Below are 11,963 nucleotides of genomic sequence, written 5' to 3' on the forward strand. Positions count from 1 at the left end.
TGTGTCACTGTAATTCTCTCTGACTTGGACAAGGACTTTTGTGTTTCCCTCTTTTATTTTAAGGAGCCCATGTCATTTTGTCATTTCACTGGATTATCCAGGATAATATCCCTATCCCAAATCTGATTAGAAATCCTGATTCAATCTACAACTTTAATTATCTCCTGCCATGTACTATAACACAGGTTCTAAAGTTATGGGGCTGAAGATTTTCTTTGGTCGGGGAGTGGATCATTATTCTGTCTGCCAGAGCTTATTGACTATTTACAACTAACATATTTTTAGCAAAATATAGCGGACAATGTTTTAATCACAATCAAAATCTCTTCAAGACTGAGCAACTTCAAGAATATCTCTACCAGGAATAGAAATGTAGTATTCCAACTTCAGATGATTTGCTTCTTGTAATACTTACATTCCAAAAGAAACATTTTGCTAATGTAATGGCTAAAGTCATGGTATGGCACTCTAGGGTAAACATTGTACTACTAACCACAAAGCTGGTGGCTCAAACCCAACAGTCACTCCTGGGAAACCCATTACAGGATCACTATGAGTCAGAATGGACTCAATGGGACTTAATAACAACAACAATGTAGTAGTTATCTGAACAAATGTATTTAAAACAAATTGATTCAATCTTCTTCTTTGTTTATTTACTCAACAGATTTGTCATTGGGTCCATATTATGAAACATGTTCCTTTTAGGCATTTAGGCTGCAAATATTATTTCCCTAACTTCAAGGAACTCTCTTTATTTGTTTTGGGTATAGCTTTTTTTTTTTTTTAACTTTTGCATTCCTCCCTGTGTCTTCATCATTCTTTTTCTTCTTATTATTGTGAATTATTTGATAGTTTACATGGGAGAACATTAGTTTTACATTCATTCTATCGTAAATTGTTTCAGTGCCATGGTTACAATCCCTTCCATGCATCATCAACCAACCAAAGGGTATATCCTGCAAGCCTGCCCCATACACTACCCCCCACCCCCCCACCCCCCCACCCCACCCCCGTTTTCAGCACACAGTTGCTCTCCCTCTCTGGATCTAAAGTCTCCAGCTGCTCCATCACTCCATGTCATTGTCTCTGCCTCCATCTCAGGCAACACTGCTTCTCTAGGTAGGGTCCCGCTCTCGGCTCTTCTCCGTTGATGGTCCTAGGGACCTCTGCTCTTAGACTGGAAAGTTAATCACTCCCTTCCTTGCTATAAAATGTCTACCTTACATTTCAACCCTCACAATCAGTCCTGATAACAATTATTCACTATTGTATCACAAGAGACCAATCTGCATTTCATTTCATCAGCTCTGCCTAGACAGATTGGATACTACTCACTGGAGATTCTGCCTTCCTCCAGGCCCCCTGGCTCTAGGTTTCCTCTTGAAAGCTTGTAAGCCAGTCACTTCTTGCCTTTGTAGCCCTCCCCCCATTTTGAGTAGCCAATGTCCAAGTTGCCCATCCCTGTCTACTCTGTGTGTGGAGAAGGGCCTCCAAGGAGTGGCTAGTGAGTTTGAACTAATGACTTTGCAGTTTAAATTGTGGTTCAAGGCTTATACTACAGCCTCATACTAGGACTCCTGGAAGAATAAAGGACTACTGGAGGAATAAAAGATATCTACAGAAATATTTCATGCTCATGGTTTGGAAAACTTCAGATTATAAAAGTGTGAGTATCACCCATAGTCATCTATATATATAATGCAACCTTGATTCAAATTTCACTTTTTACTGAAATGAAAGACTGATCACCATCTTTTTATGGAAAGGAATGAAGCTCTGAATATTGAAGAAAAGCAAAATAAGAGGCTGTACCCTTCTTGACCTTAAAACAATGCATCTACAGTAAAATCACAATATTCTGGTACTGTTTCAAGCACAGAATACAAGGAAGTCAATTGCAAACCCATAAGTAAATCCATCCATCTATGAGTAGTAAAGCCAATGTCCATTCAGTGGGAAGTAACTTTAACAAATGATGCTAGCAAAAATGCATATTCACTTGGAGAAAGAATGAACTCTGGTCAGCAGTTCAAAACTACCAGCTGTTCCATGGGAGAACGATGAGGCTTTCTGTTCCCGTAAAGATTCACAGCCTCGGAAACCCTGTGCAGGGTCACTATGAGTCAGAACTGACTCCATGGTACTTAACAACAACAACAACTTGGAGAAAAATGAACCAGAATCCATACCTCATACAATACAGATAAACTAACCATAAATAGATCAGAGGTAAATGTTAAAGTTAAACCTAGAAAGCTCCTGGAAGATAACCGAGGGAGAAAACTATGGGCCCTCGTTTTTGCCATGGTGAGAATGACGCAAGCAGTGTTTTCTTATGTTGTACATAGGATCACTATGAGTCAGTGCACCTAACAACATTTAACAACAATTTGGGGCATAAACAGTCTGAAAAACACATCTACAAATAAACCAACAACAGAAGAAAAATTAGATAACTGGGATCTCCTAAAATTAAAAATTTAAGCTTATCAAAAGACTTTATCAAGAGAGTAAAACCAAATCATACAAATGGAGAAAAGCTTTGGGTGCAACATATCTGATAAAGGTCTAACATCTAACATACATAGAAAATTTCACCAACTCAACAAAATGGCAAACAGTTTCGTTTCAAAATGAGAAGGGACATGAACAGACACTTCACCAAAGAGCACATGTAAGCTGCAAACAAATACATGAAAGGGTGCTTATGATCTTTAGCCACTGTTGTTGTTGTTGTTAGGTGTCTTTGCGTTGACTCATAGCAACCTTATGTGCAACAAAACACTGCCTGGTCTGGCACTATTCTCACAATTATTGTTATGCTTAAGCCCATTGCTGCTGCCAACTATGCCAATCCATCTCATTGGGGGTCTTCTTCTTTTTTGCTGTCCCTCCGCTTTACCAAGCATGATGTCCTTCTCCAGGCACTGGTTCCTTTAGATAACATGTCTGAAATAAGAGAGACAAAGTCTCACCATCCTGGCTTTTGAGGAGCATTCTGATTGTACTTCTTCCAACACATATTTATTTATTCTTCTGGCAGTCCATGGTACATTCAATATTCCTTTACAACATCATAATTCAAATTCATCAGTTCTAAGTCTTCCTTATTCATTTTCCTATTTTCATACACATATCAACTATTAACACTCATGGAAGCAGCAGTCAAGAAATCAAATGACACATTGCATTAGGCAAATCTGCTGCTCAAGACCTTTTTAAAGTGTTGAAGAGCAAAGATAACAGCTTGAGGACTAACTAAGGTGTGCCTGACCCAAGCCATAGTATTTTCAATAACCTCATATGCATGGGAAAGCTGGACAGGGAATAAAGAAGACCATAGAAGAATCAATGCTTCTAAGTTATGGTGTTGGAGGAGAATATTGAAAGTGCCATGGGCTGCCAAAAGAACAAATAGATCTGTGTTGAAAAAAGTGCAGCCAGTGTGCTCCTTGGAGGCCAGGATGGTCAAACTTTATCTCTCATGTTGTTGTTGTTGTTAAGTGCTGTCGAGTCGATTCCAACCCATAGCGACCCTGTACAGGGTTTCCGAGGCTGTAAATCTTTATGGGAGCAGAAAGCCTCATCTGTGTCCTGCGGAACAGCTGGTAGTTTCGAACTCCCGACCTTGAGGTTAGCAGCCCGATTCGTAATCACTACGCTACCAGAGCTCCTTATACTTCGGACATATTGTCAGGAGGGACCAGTCGCTGGAGAAGGATATCATCTTTGGTAAAGTGAAGAGTCAGAGAAAAAGAGAAAGATCCTCAATGAGATGAATTGGCAAATGGCAGCATCAAAGGCCTCAAGCGTGGCAACAATAGTGAGGTTGGCCCAGGATCAGGCAGTGTTTTGTTCTGTTGTGCATAGGGGCACTATGAGTCAGTACCAATTTGATGGCACCTAACAACAACTACAATGTGAGGCTATTGAAAATACTCCATGGCTTGGCTCAAGCACACTTCAGTCTTCAAACTGGTATATTTACTCTTGAACACTTAAGAGATGTTGTGCAGCAGATTTGCCTAAAGTGATAAGTTGTTTGATTTTTTTGACTACTGCTTCCATGAATATTGGTTGTGGATGCAAGCAAAATGAAGTCTTCGGAAAATTCAGATTTTTCTGTTTATCTTGGTATTTATTGGTCCATTTCTGAGGATTTTTGTTTTCTTTACATTGAGGCTATAGGCTTTCATTTCATCAGTAAGTATTTTAAGTCCTCTTCACTTTCAGCAAGCAAAGTTGTATCATCTTCATATCGCAGGTTGTTATGCGTCTTCCTCAAATCATGATGACAGATTCTTATTCATATAATCCAGCACCTTGGATTATTTGCTAAACATATAGATTAAATAAGTATGATGAAATGATACAACCCTGGCTTACACCAGTGCTGATTTTAAACCATTCAATATCCCCTTGTTTTAATGACTTTAATGACTTCCTCTTGGTCTATGTACAATTTCCTCATTAGCACAATTAAGTGTCTTGGAATATCCATTCTTTGTAATGTTTTCCATATACTGTCATGAATACACAGATGAAAGCCTTTTCATTGTCAATAAAGCACAAGTATAAGCACAATAACAGTAAAAATCATATGAGAATAAAGAATTTTAAAATAAACTATATCAGCAATAGAAGTAACAATCTGAAAATGTGTTTTCATTACATAGGTAGCTACGAATGTATATATGTGTGTAAGAAGGCATTGACTATGTGAGTATATGTGTGCATGTACAGATATAGGCATATATATATGTGTGTGTGTGTGTGTGTATGCTGCATATATATTCATATATATAACAAAGCACATATGGGACCGAGTTTCAGATACTCTTTAAATATAAACAAACATCTTTCAGAATTGGTTTACTGGGATTGAAGGTTTAGAACTAAAGTTCTGATGGACAACTCAGTTAATTGACATAAGATAGTTTATAAAATTCATGTTCTATATCCTAGATTTGTGAGCAGTATCTGGAGTCTTAAAAATCTGTGAGTGGTCATCTAAGATACAACTATTGGTTTCTACTCATCTGGAGCAAAAGAAAAAGAAGGAAAGCAGAGATTGAAAAAGCAAGTAATCTTCAGGACTTTTCATACAAACCATATCCTCTTCCATCTTAAGACTAAAAGAACAAGATGGTGCCTGACTGCCACTACTGGGGGCCACGATCAAAGGTCTTGCATAGAAAGGGTGGAAAATATAGAATGAATTGCCAGATTTACTAAAGGGAGTGCTGTGATTCTGTAGGATAAACATTCAACTGTTAACCACAAGATCTCAGCAGTTTGAGTCCTCCCTTAAAGACTGATAGCTTCATAAACCCTATACCAACTCAATGGGACTTTAACAACAACAACTGGACTGGTAGAGACTAGAGACTAGACTGTTAGCTTTAAAATATGCTTTAAACTTGGAACTGAAAGGACTCCCCCCGAAGTCATCTTTCAGCCAAATAACAGATTGGATCATAAAATAAACAATATCACAATAAATACGGAGTCCTTTTTAAAAATCATCATGACGAAACCAGTCAACTTTCACCCTAAAGCAAAGATAAGCAAGTAAGGGGGTGGGCAGGGAAGCTAGATGAATGGAAATAGAATAACTAGAATTGAAATAATGAGAATGATACAAATTGTGAAAATGTAACCAATGTCATTGAACAATATTTATAGAAAAAGTTAAATTGAAATCTAGCTTGCTTTTAAACTTTCACCAAAACATCATAAAATATTAAATCAAATTCAGATTAGAGAATCTCTTTCCTAATCATCTTTTGGTGGTTTCCAGTCACTCTTAACCTTAGACAGGTTGATTCTCACCTGCAGCCCCTCCAAACTGTCTGATATTCACAAAAGATGAGAGAACGAGAACCATCCAGCTGAAAGTTTATCTTCGGCTGAAATGAGTAGCTTCTCTGGAAGGAATTAATCTGGAAGAATTAAATCTAATATTTATCAAAGAGTTTGTAGTGATACAGAATTTGAGGATCATAAAAGGAGAAATGAATGGGTTAAGTAAGTCAAGTTCCAGAATTAAAAGGACATTGACAAGAGCACTGCCAGGAAAGGGGGAATGAGGACTCTCTTTATATAAATCTGTTGTTAGGTGTCATGGAGTCAGCTCCTTCACAGAGTTGTTGTTGTTGTTAAGTGCTGTCGAGTGGATTCCGACCCATAGCAACCCTGTATAGGGTTTCCAAGGAGCAGTGGTGAGCTTGAACCACAGACCTTGCAGTTCTGGCACATGAACCCACAGCGCCACATCAGAACTCCCCTTTGCAGAGTGAACCTACTTATAACAGAAGGAGATGTTGCCAGGTCCTGCACCATCTTCATATTAGCAGGTATGTTGAAACTCATTGTTGCAACACTATATCCATCTGTTTTATTGAGGGTTATTTTCTCTTTCGTTAACCTCATACTTTGCAAAGCCTGTCTTCCTTCTCCAATGATAATGGGCCCAAAGTAAGCATGGCAAAGCCTAGCTTCTGTCTCTTCTAAGGAGCATTTTGATTGTATTTCCTCTAAGATAAATTTATATGTTCTTCTGGAAGCCCCTGATATATTCAATATTCTTCTCCAACTCCATAATTCAAATGCATCAATTCTTTGGTCTGTAGTATACAAAGTTATGTTGTTGTTGTTAAGTGCCATCTAGTTGTTTCTGACCTGTAGCAACCCTGTGCAGGGTTTCTGAGGAGTGACTCTTGGGTTAGAAGCACAGATCTTGAGGTTCCCAGTGTAGTGCTGATCCTAAAGCACCACACCAGGAGCATATGGTAATTACAAAGTCAGCAAATGAGGTCATCTGGCCCCAATTTATCTATCTTATCTTCATGTACCTTTTCTTATGCACCTTACACCACTCAAACTGTTTTTTTTGAATTGTAATACCTTTTCACCTCCATGGCTTTGCTTACAAGTTTAGCTTAGGCTAGAAAGCATTCTTTTATTTCAACTTCCTCCAAATACTTAGGGTGATCCATTAAAAAGTATTTCTTGATGCTTGTCAATAAGTGATTTCTTCTCCCTCTGACTTTCCATAGCATTTAAGCATTTAATAATTCTTAAAAATATTCTGGTTCTCTTTCAATTATGTCCTGCTGTGTACTTGTTTTTGTTTTCCCTTCTAGTGCTAAATACAAAGTATTCAGAAGACAAAAGTCTTATTAACCTAAAAGAGTATCATAGGTTGGAGGTAAAGGAGGCAAAGATTAAAAAAAAGCCAAAAGAACAAAAATGTGCAACCTTACAGCTCTAACTTTTGCCTGATACTAATTCCTTTTGTGCTTGCGGCCACTTGTGCTTTAATTGCTGCTCTTAACCTGGTCCCTGCCTTATTTAAAGTCTTTTCCCCTTACCCCCACCCTCATGTGTTGCTGTAGGACAAACACTGGACTACTAAGAGTTAAAACCACTACACAGCAATTAACAACAACCTCTCCTCCCAGTCTGCTGTTTGCCCACAGGGAGCATAATTTGCAAGGGTGTGAAAAAAAGGTGTAAGTGTGTTGGATTGAAAATGGAGCCATTTTAGATGGGTGGGTTTTGGGATAAAGTGGACATAAACAATTGATTTCAGAATTTCTCTCTGTGAAGATTACAGCGTGATCATAATGAATTATAATTTCACAAAGGAATTACATAATGAGATTAAATATTTAAGAAAAAAATTCAAAACTATGAACACTAGAGTTTTGTTTTGTTTTTTCTGTGATGGGAATACATATATATGGAGCAAACAGAACTAAGCCATGAAACCAAGTGGAATCAGGACTTTTCTCCAGAAATGACTGTAAATGCTGTACAGCCATGGGATTGCATTTACTAAATAGTTTCAAACCTGAAATCCAAGAAATGAGAACCATGCTGAACAGAAATGTTGGAGTTTTTGACTAAGTAAATCAGAAACTACAGTTTTTCCAGATCATTGGATAGTGAAGAAGATATTTAATAAAGTTTTTAAGTGGGACAGATTTTCCTAGAATCCCCTCCTTTTTCTTTTCCTTCCTTTGTCTTCTCCTTGGTCTGCTGCTTCCACAAAATCAGTTCTGAGATGGCAGTTGGGCGGTCTGAGAAGCCTGGACTCAGTTCCCCCTGCCCTAGTCTGAGTTTAATGGGTGGGACTCCTCGCAGAGCCAGTTTTCCACAAGCAGGTTTTTATCCAGAGTTTTCTTACGCTTTGCTGCACCCCAGTCAAAAAGCAGCCAGCAATCCCGGGAAGTAGCACCAGGCGAAGGGCACGTACCGTGGAGGAGGGAACTTTAGGAGCAGCAGAGAGACCCCAATCCTTCTTCACCATGATGGTGCGTCTTGGCGGCTACTTTCTTTTTCAGTCTTTCCTTGCCTAGAAGGGGAGGGGTTCTAAAAAGAAGAATTCTTTAGAACCAGGCATTGGGGTCATCAGAGAGAGACACAAGGAGAGACAACAGCTAGCAAGAACGGAATATTTAGCAGAAGCGCTGGAAATCCGGGTTTCAGTGGGCACTTTCAGTCCCACCCAGCTTGTTGAGCAGGTATACGCTGCCAAGTGAGAGCGCTGCAGTTGCGTTTGCTGTGAGTGCACTCCTGCGGAGACCGACAGGTGCCACTGCCAGCTTCTTTCTCTTGCCCACCCCCCTGCATCCCTGACGCCCCTTTTCTCATTCTCAGTGCGTATTTGCTAGGCGGGCCTTAGAGCAGCTGGCGACCAGGAAACGTAGCCCCAAGGTGGTCGGGAAGTCATCTAGTAAGTGGTCACAGCCTACCCAAACGGATCGGCGCTCCTTAGCTTGGCTTTGGGGTGCGGGGAGTCTAGAAGGGAGGGCTTCCTCCTCAGGTCCAAGCTTGTCCTCCTTTTCCCCCTGGGAAGTCTCCAGAGTCTCGATTCCCACGCTGGGGAAGAGCGAGGGAGCAAAAGAGGCAGCGACAAGGTTCCCCGCTCAGGGCCCCGGGGACCTGCGGCGCTGGAGGGAGGAGGGCTGATGGGGATCGGATCGGCGCCGAGCTGTGCTCGCTGGCTGCTGCACTCCGGGACCAGGCCATGAGAACATGAGGGGCTCTTGGGGCTGACAGTCTCCCACGGCCCTGTGTCTGGCGGCTAGGGGAGCGGCGCTAGTAGTGCCGCGCCCTCAGACAGTCGGGCGGGTGAGAGAGAGTACACAAAAAAAGGTGAAGGCAGGGTCTCCAGGGTGCGAGAGACAGCTGGGACTTGTGGCTGAGTCCCTGGTATAGGAGCTGGTCGAGGTGCGAGCAACTTCAGACCTCTGGTTGCTTGGGGTAAGTGATTCGCTTGCAGGCAGAGTAAACCTCAAGGAATACTGGATTGCCTACAAAAATCTGCTAGCAAACTTCCAGATTGCAGTTTAGGGGCTGGGACAGAAGAGTAAATGTAGTGGGTTTGGGGTTGGTTTTTGTTGTTTGTTTCTAATTACTGCTTAGCTGAGTCTAATTTCAGTTTTTATTATGACTGCGGCACTCTTGGAAATGGTGAATGCCTCTGCGAGTCTGGTTTGTGTAGGCAGCCTGTTTCCTTTATGCTGAGCTGCCTTTAGGGTGACATTGTGTGAGGGGTTGTGTTGAGATGTGGTCATGTGACTTCAGGCTATGGATTTCCTGTGTCTTAATTTTGCTCACTAGTTTTCTCGTGGTTTTCCCTGTATTTTGCAGTGATAAATAGTTCAGATCTTCTGAAGTGAACCGGAAGGTTGTACATTTTACTTATGGTGTCTGGTTGAAAGCATCGTGGTTCCCAACTTAATGAAAATCCCCCGCTGGGTTATAAATAGAACAGGCAATTTTAAAATTTGAATTTCTTTAATAACACATAAGTAGCGATTTTTACAGTCAGCCTTCTTGATGATTTCATTAAATGACTACCTAATTTACTATAATTAATGGGACTAACATTGTTCCCTTTTGATACATTTGGATAAGACTGAAGCTCTTAATGGTAGTATTCAATGGTTCATAACAGCAGTAATCTGTTGTATTACCTTAAAATGATCATACTTTTTCTTCAAGCGTTGTAAAAAATAAACCTACAAAAATCAATAATGACAACAACTGAAAGTGTCTAAAATTCCAAAGCAAACCTTCCTTTATCAAAATACCATATATAAACTTTGGGACTCCTTCAGGGAAGATAGTGTATGGGTCATGCAAGATCTCTGTTCAGTTATTAAACAATTCCAAATCTGTGGATCTGGTCTTGAAATTGTATTTAGATCTCTTGAGTCACTAAACTTTTAGGGAGAATGTCCAAAGTCCTCAGAGTTCCAAAGTGTCCTGCGTCCCAAAAGAAAAATAAGAACCATGATTTAAAATGTCCACGTTGCAATTTTTCTTGTCAAAACAACAGGTTTTCTATATAAAGTCTAAGAGCATACAGTAATTGGAACAGTTTTAGAATAATTAAACAGTACTATAGCAATGTAAACATGTCATAAAATAGATGCTTTGCATGTTTTTGAATATGTCTATTAGATTGGTTTTTTAAACAAAATTTCAAAGCCTAGATGCTTATCTTCTGATGCTTTTTGTACAGTAAGATACCTTTGTAGCATTTGACAGAGAAAATAAAAAATTTAGGAAGTTTTCTGTCTTTGAAAACAAAGGCTCTGCATATTCAGGTGTGAAAAAAAACATGTCAAAGATAGTTTTCTGTCATTCAGAGCATGTGGAAGGAAATGTAAATGTATTTTACATTAATCAGGCAATATCAAAGGACAATGTAAGAACATTTTCACAAAACTTAGTATTTCTATCTGATAAGTATGATTTATAAAATTATCTGGCCTAGGAGCATTATTTTGAAATTTTATTTTAAATAATTTGATTTTATTTATAAACCTAAGGAGTAAATAATATCATTAAAATTAAATAATTCCATTTATGAATAAGTCAGTAAAATATTTTAATGACTTAAGTTTCAACAATTTTGTTATATAAATTTGTGAAACACAAATTTTAAATTTTTAAGCAACATCATTTTTATTGATGCAACAAGTCACTGCATAATCTTGAATTTTGTTAGAAACATCACATGGAAAATGAAATCCTGAATTTATATTTTTAGGTTATGTTGTTAAGTTGTTAAGTGCCTTTGAGTCAGTTCCAATTCATAGTGACCTTGTATAGGGTTTCAAAGGAGCAGCTAGTAGGTTTGAACTTCCAACTTTGAAGTATTATGCAACAGCTCCAAAAACCCTAATAAGTAATATGAGAGGAGGAGGGGAAATATATATATATATATATTTTTTATAGGTAATTTAAAATAACAAACTGTACCTTCACCAAATCCCTAATTAATCTTTTTTTTCAGAAACACATAAAAATCAAATTAGTTTTGAAAATGAATCTCCTCAAGAGAAATAAAAAACTAAAACAATATTTGAACAAACCAAGCAAAAATATATGTTGTTAATGAGTGAAATTTTTGCAGGAAAGTGGTTATCTAGACTGGCTCTTTTAAATGTCAGATTCAACAGGAAGTTGTTTTTATTCCCCATGATATTCAGCTTTTATGGCATTGATTTTTTGTATTACTGTATTAAATTGTTTTTGCCTAAACAGCTTTCCTTAAGCATTACTACTTTTCTGCACACTTGTACAAACTAGTATTTTCCTTGATAAAACTATCAATGATTTTAATGGTTTTAACCTCTAAGACATCTAGATTCATTCAGCAAGTTTTTATTGCCACTACAGTAGTTTTATTTTGAGCATCTTCATCTTGATTTGAAATAAGGAGAACTTTGAGAAATTTTTAATTTTTCAGATGAACCTATATCCTATTCACTGGTTGCTTACACACTAGTTGATTTGCTTGGGTTGAAGTGAATTTGGGGCTGCCCTTAACGTAGTGGTTACGAATCGGGCTGCGAACCTTAAGACCAGCAGTTCGAAACTACCAGCCGCTCCGCGGAAGAAAGATGAGGCGTTCTGCTCCCGTAAAGATTTACAGCCTC

Source organism: Chrysochloris asiatica, unplaced genomic scaffold (genome assembly GCF_000296735.1).
Source record: "Chrysochloris asiatica unplaced genomic scaffold, ChrAsi1.0 scaffold00112, whole genome shotgun sequence".
Lineage (NCBI taxonomy): Eukaryota > Metazoa > Chordata > Mammalia > Afrosoricida > Chrysochloridae > Chrysochloris > Chrysochloris asiatica.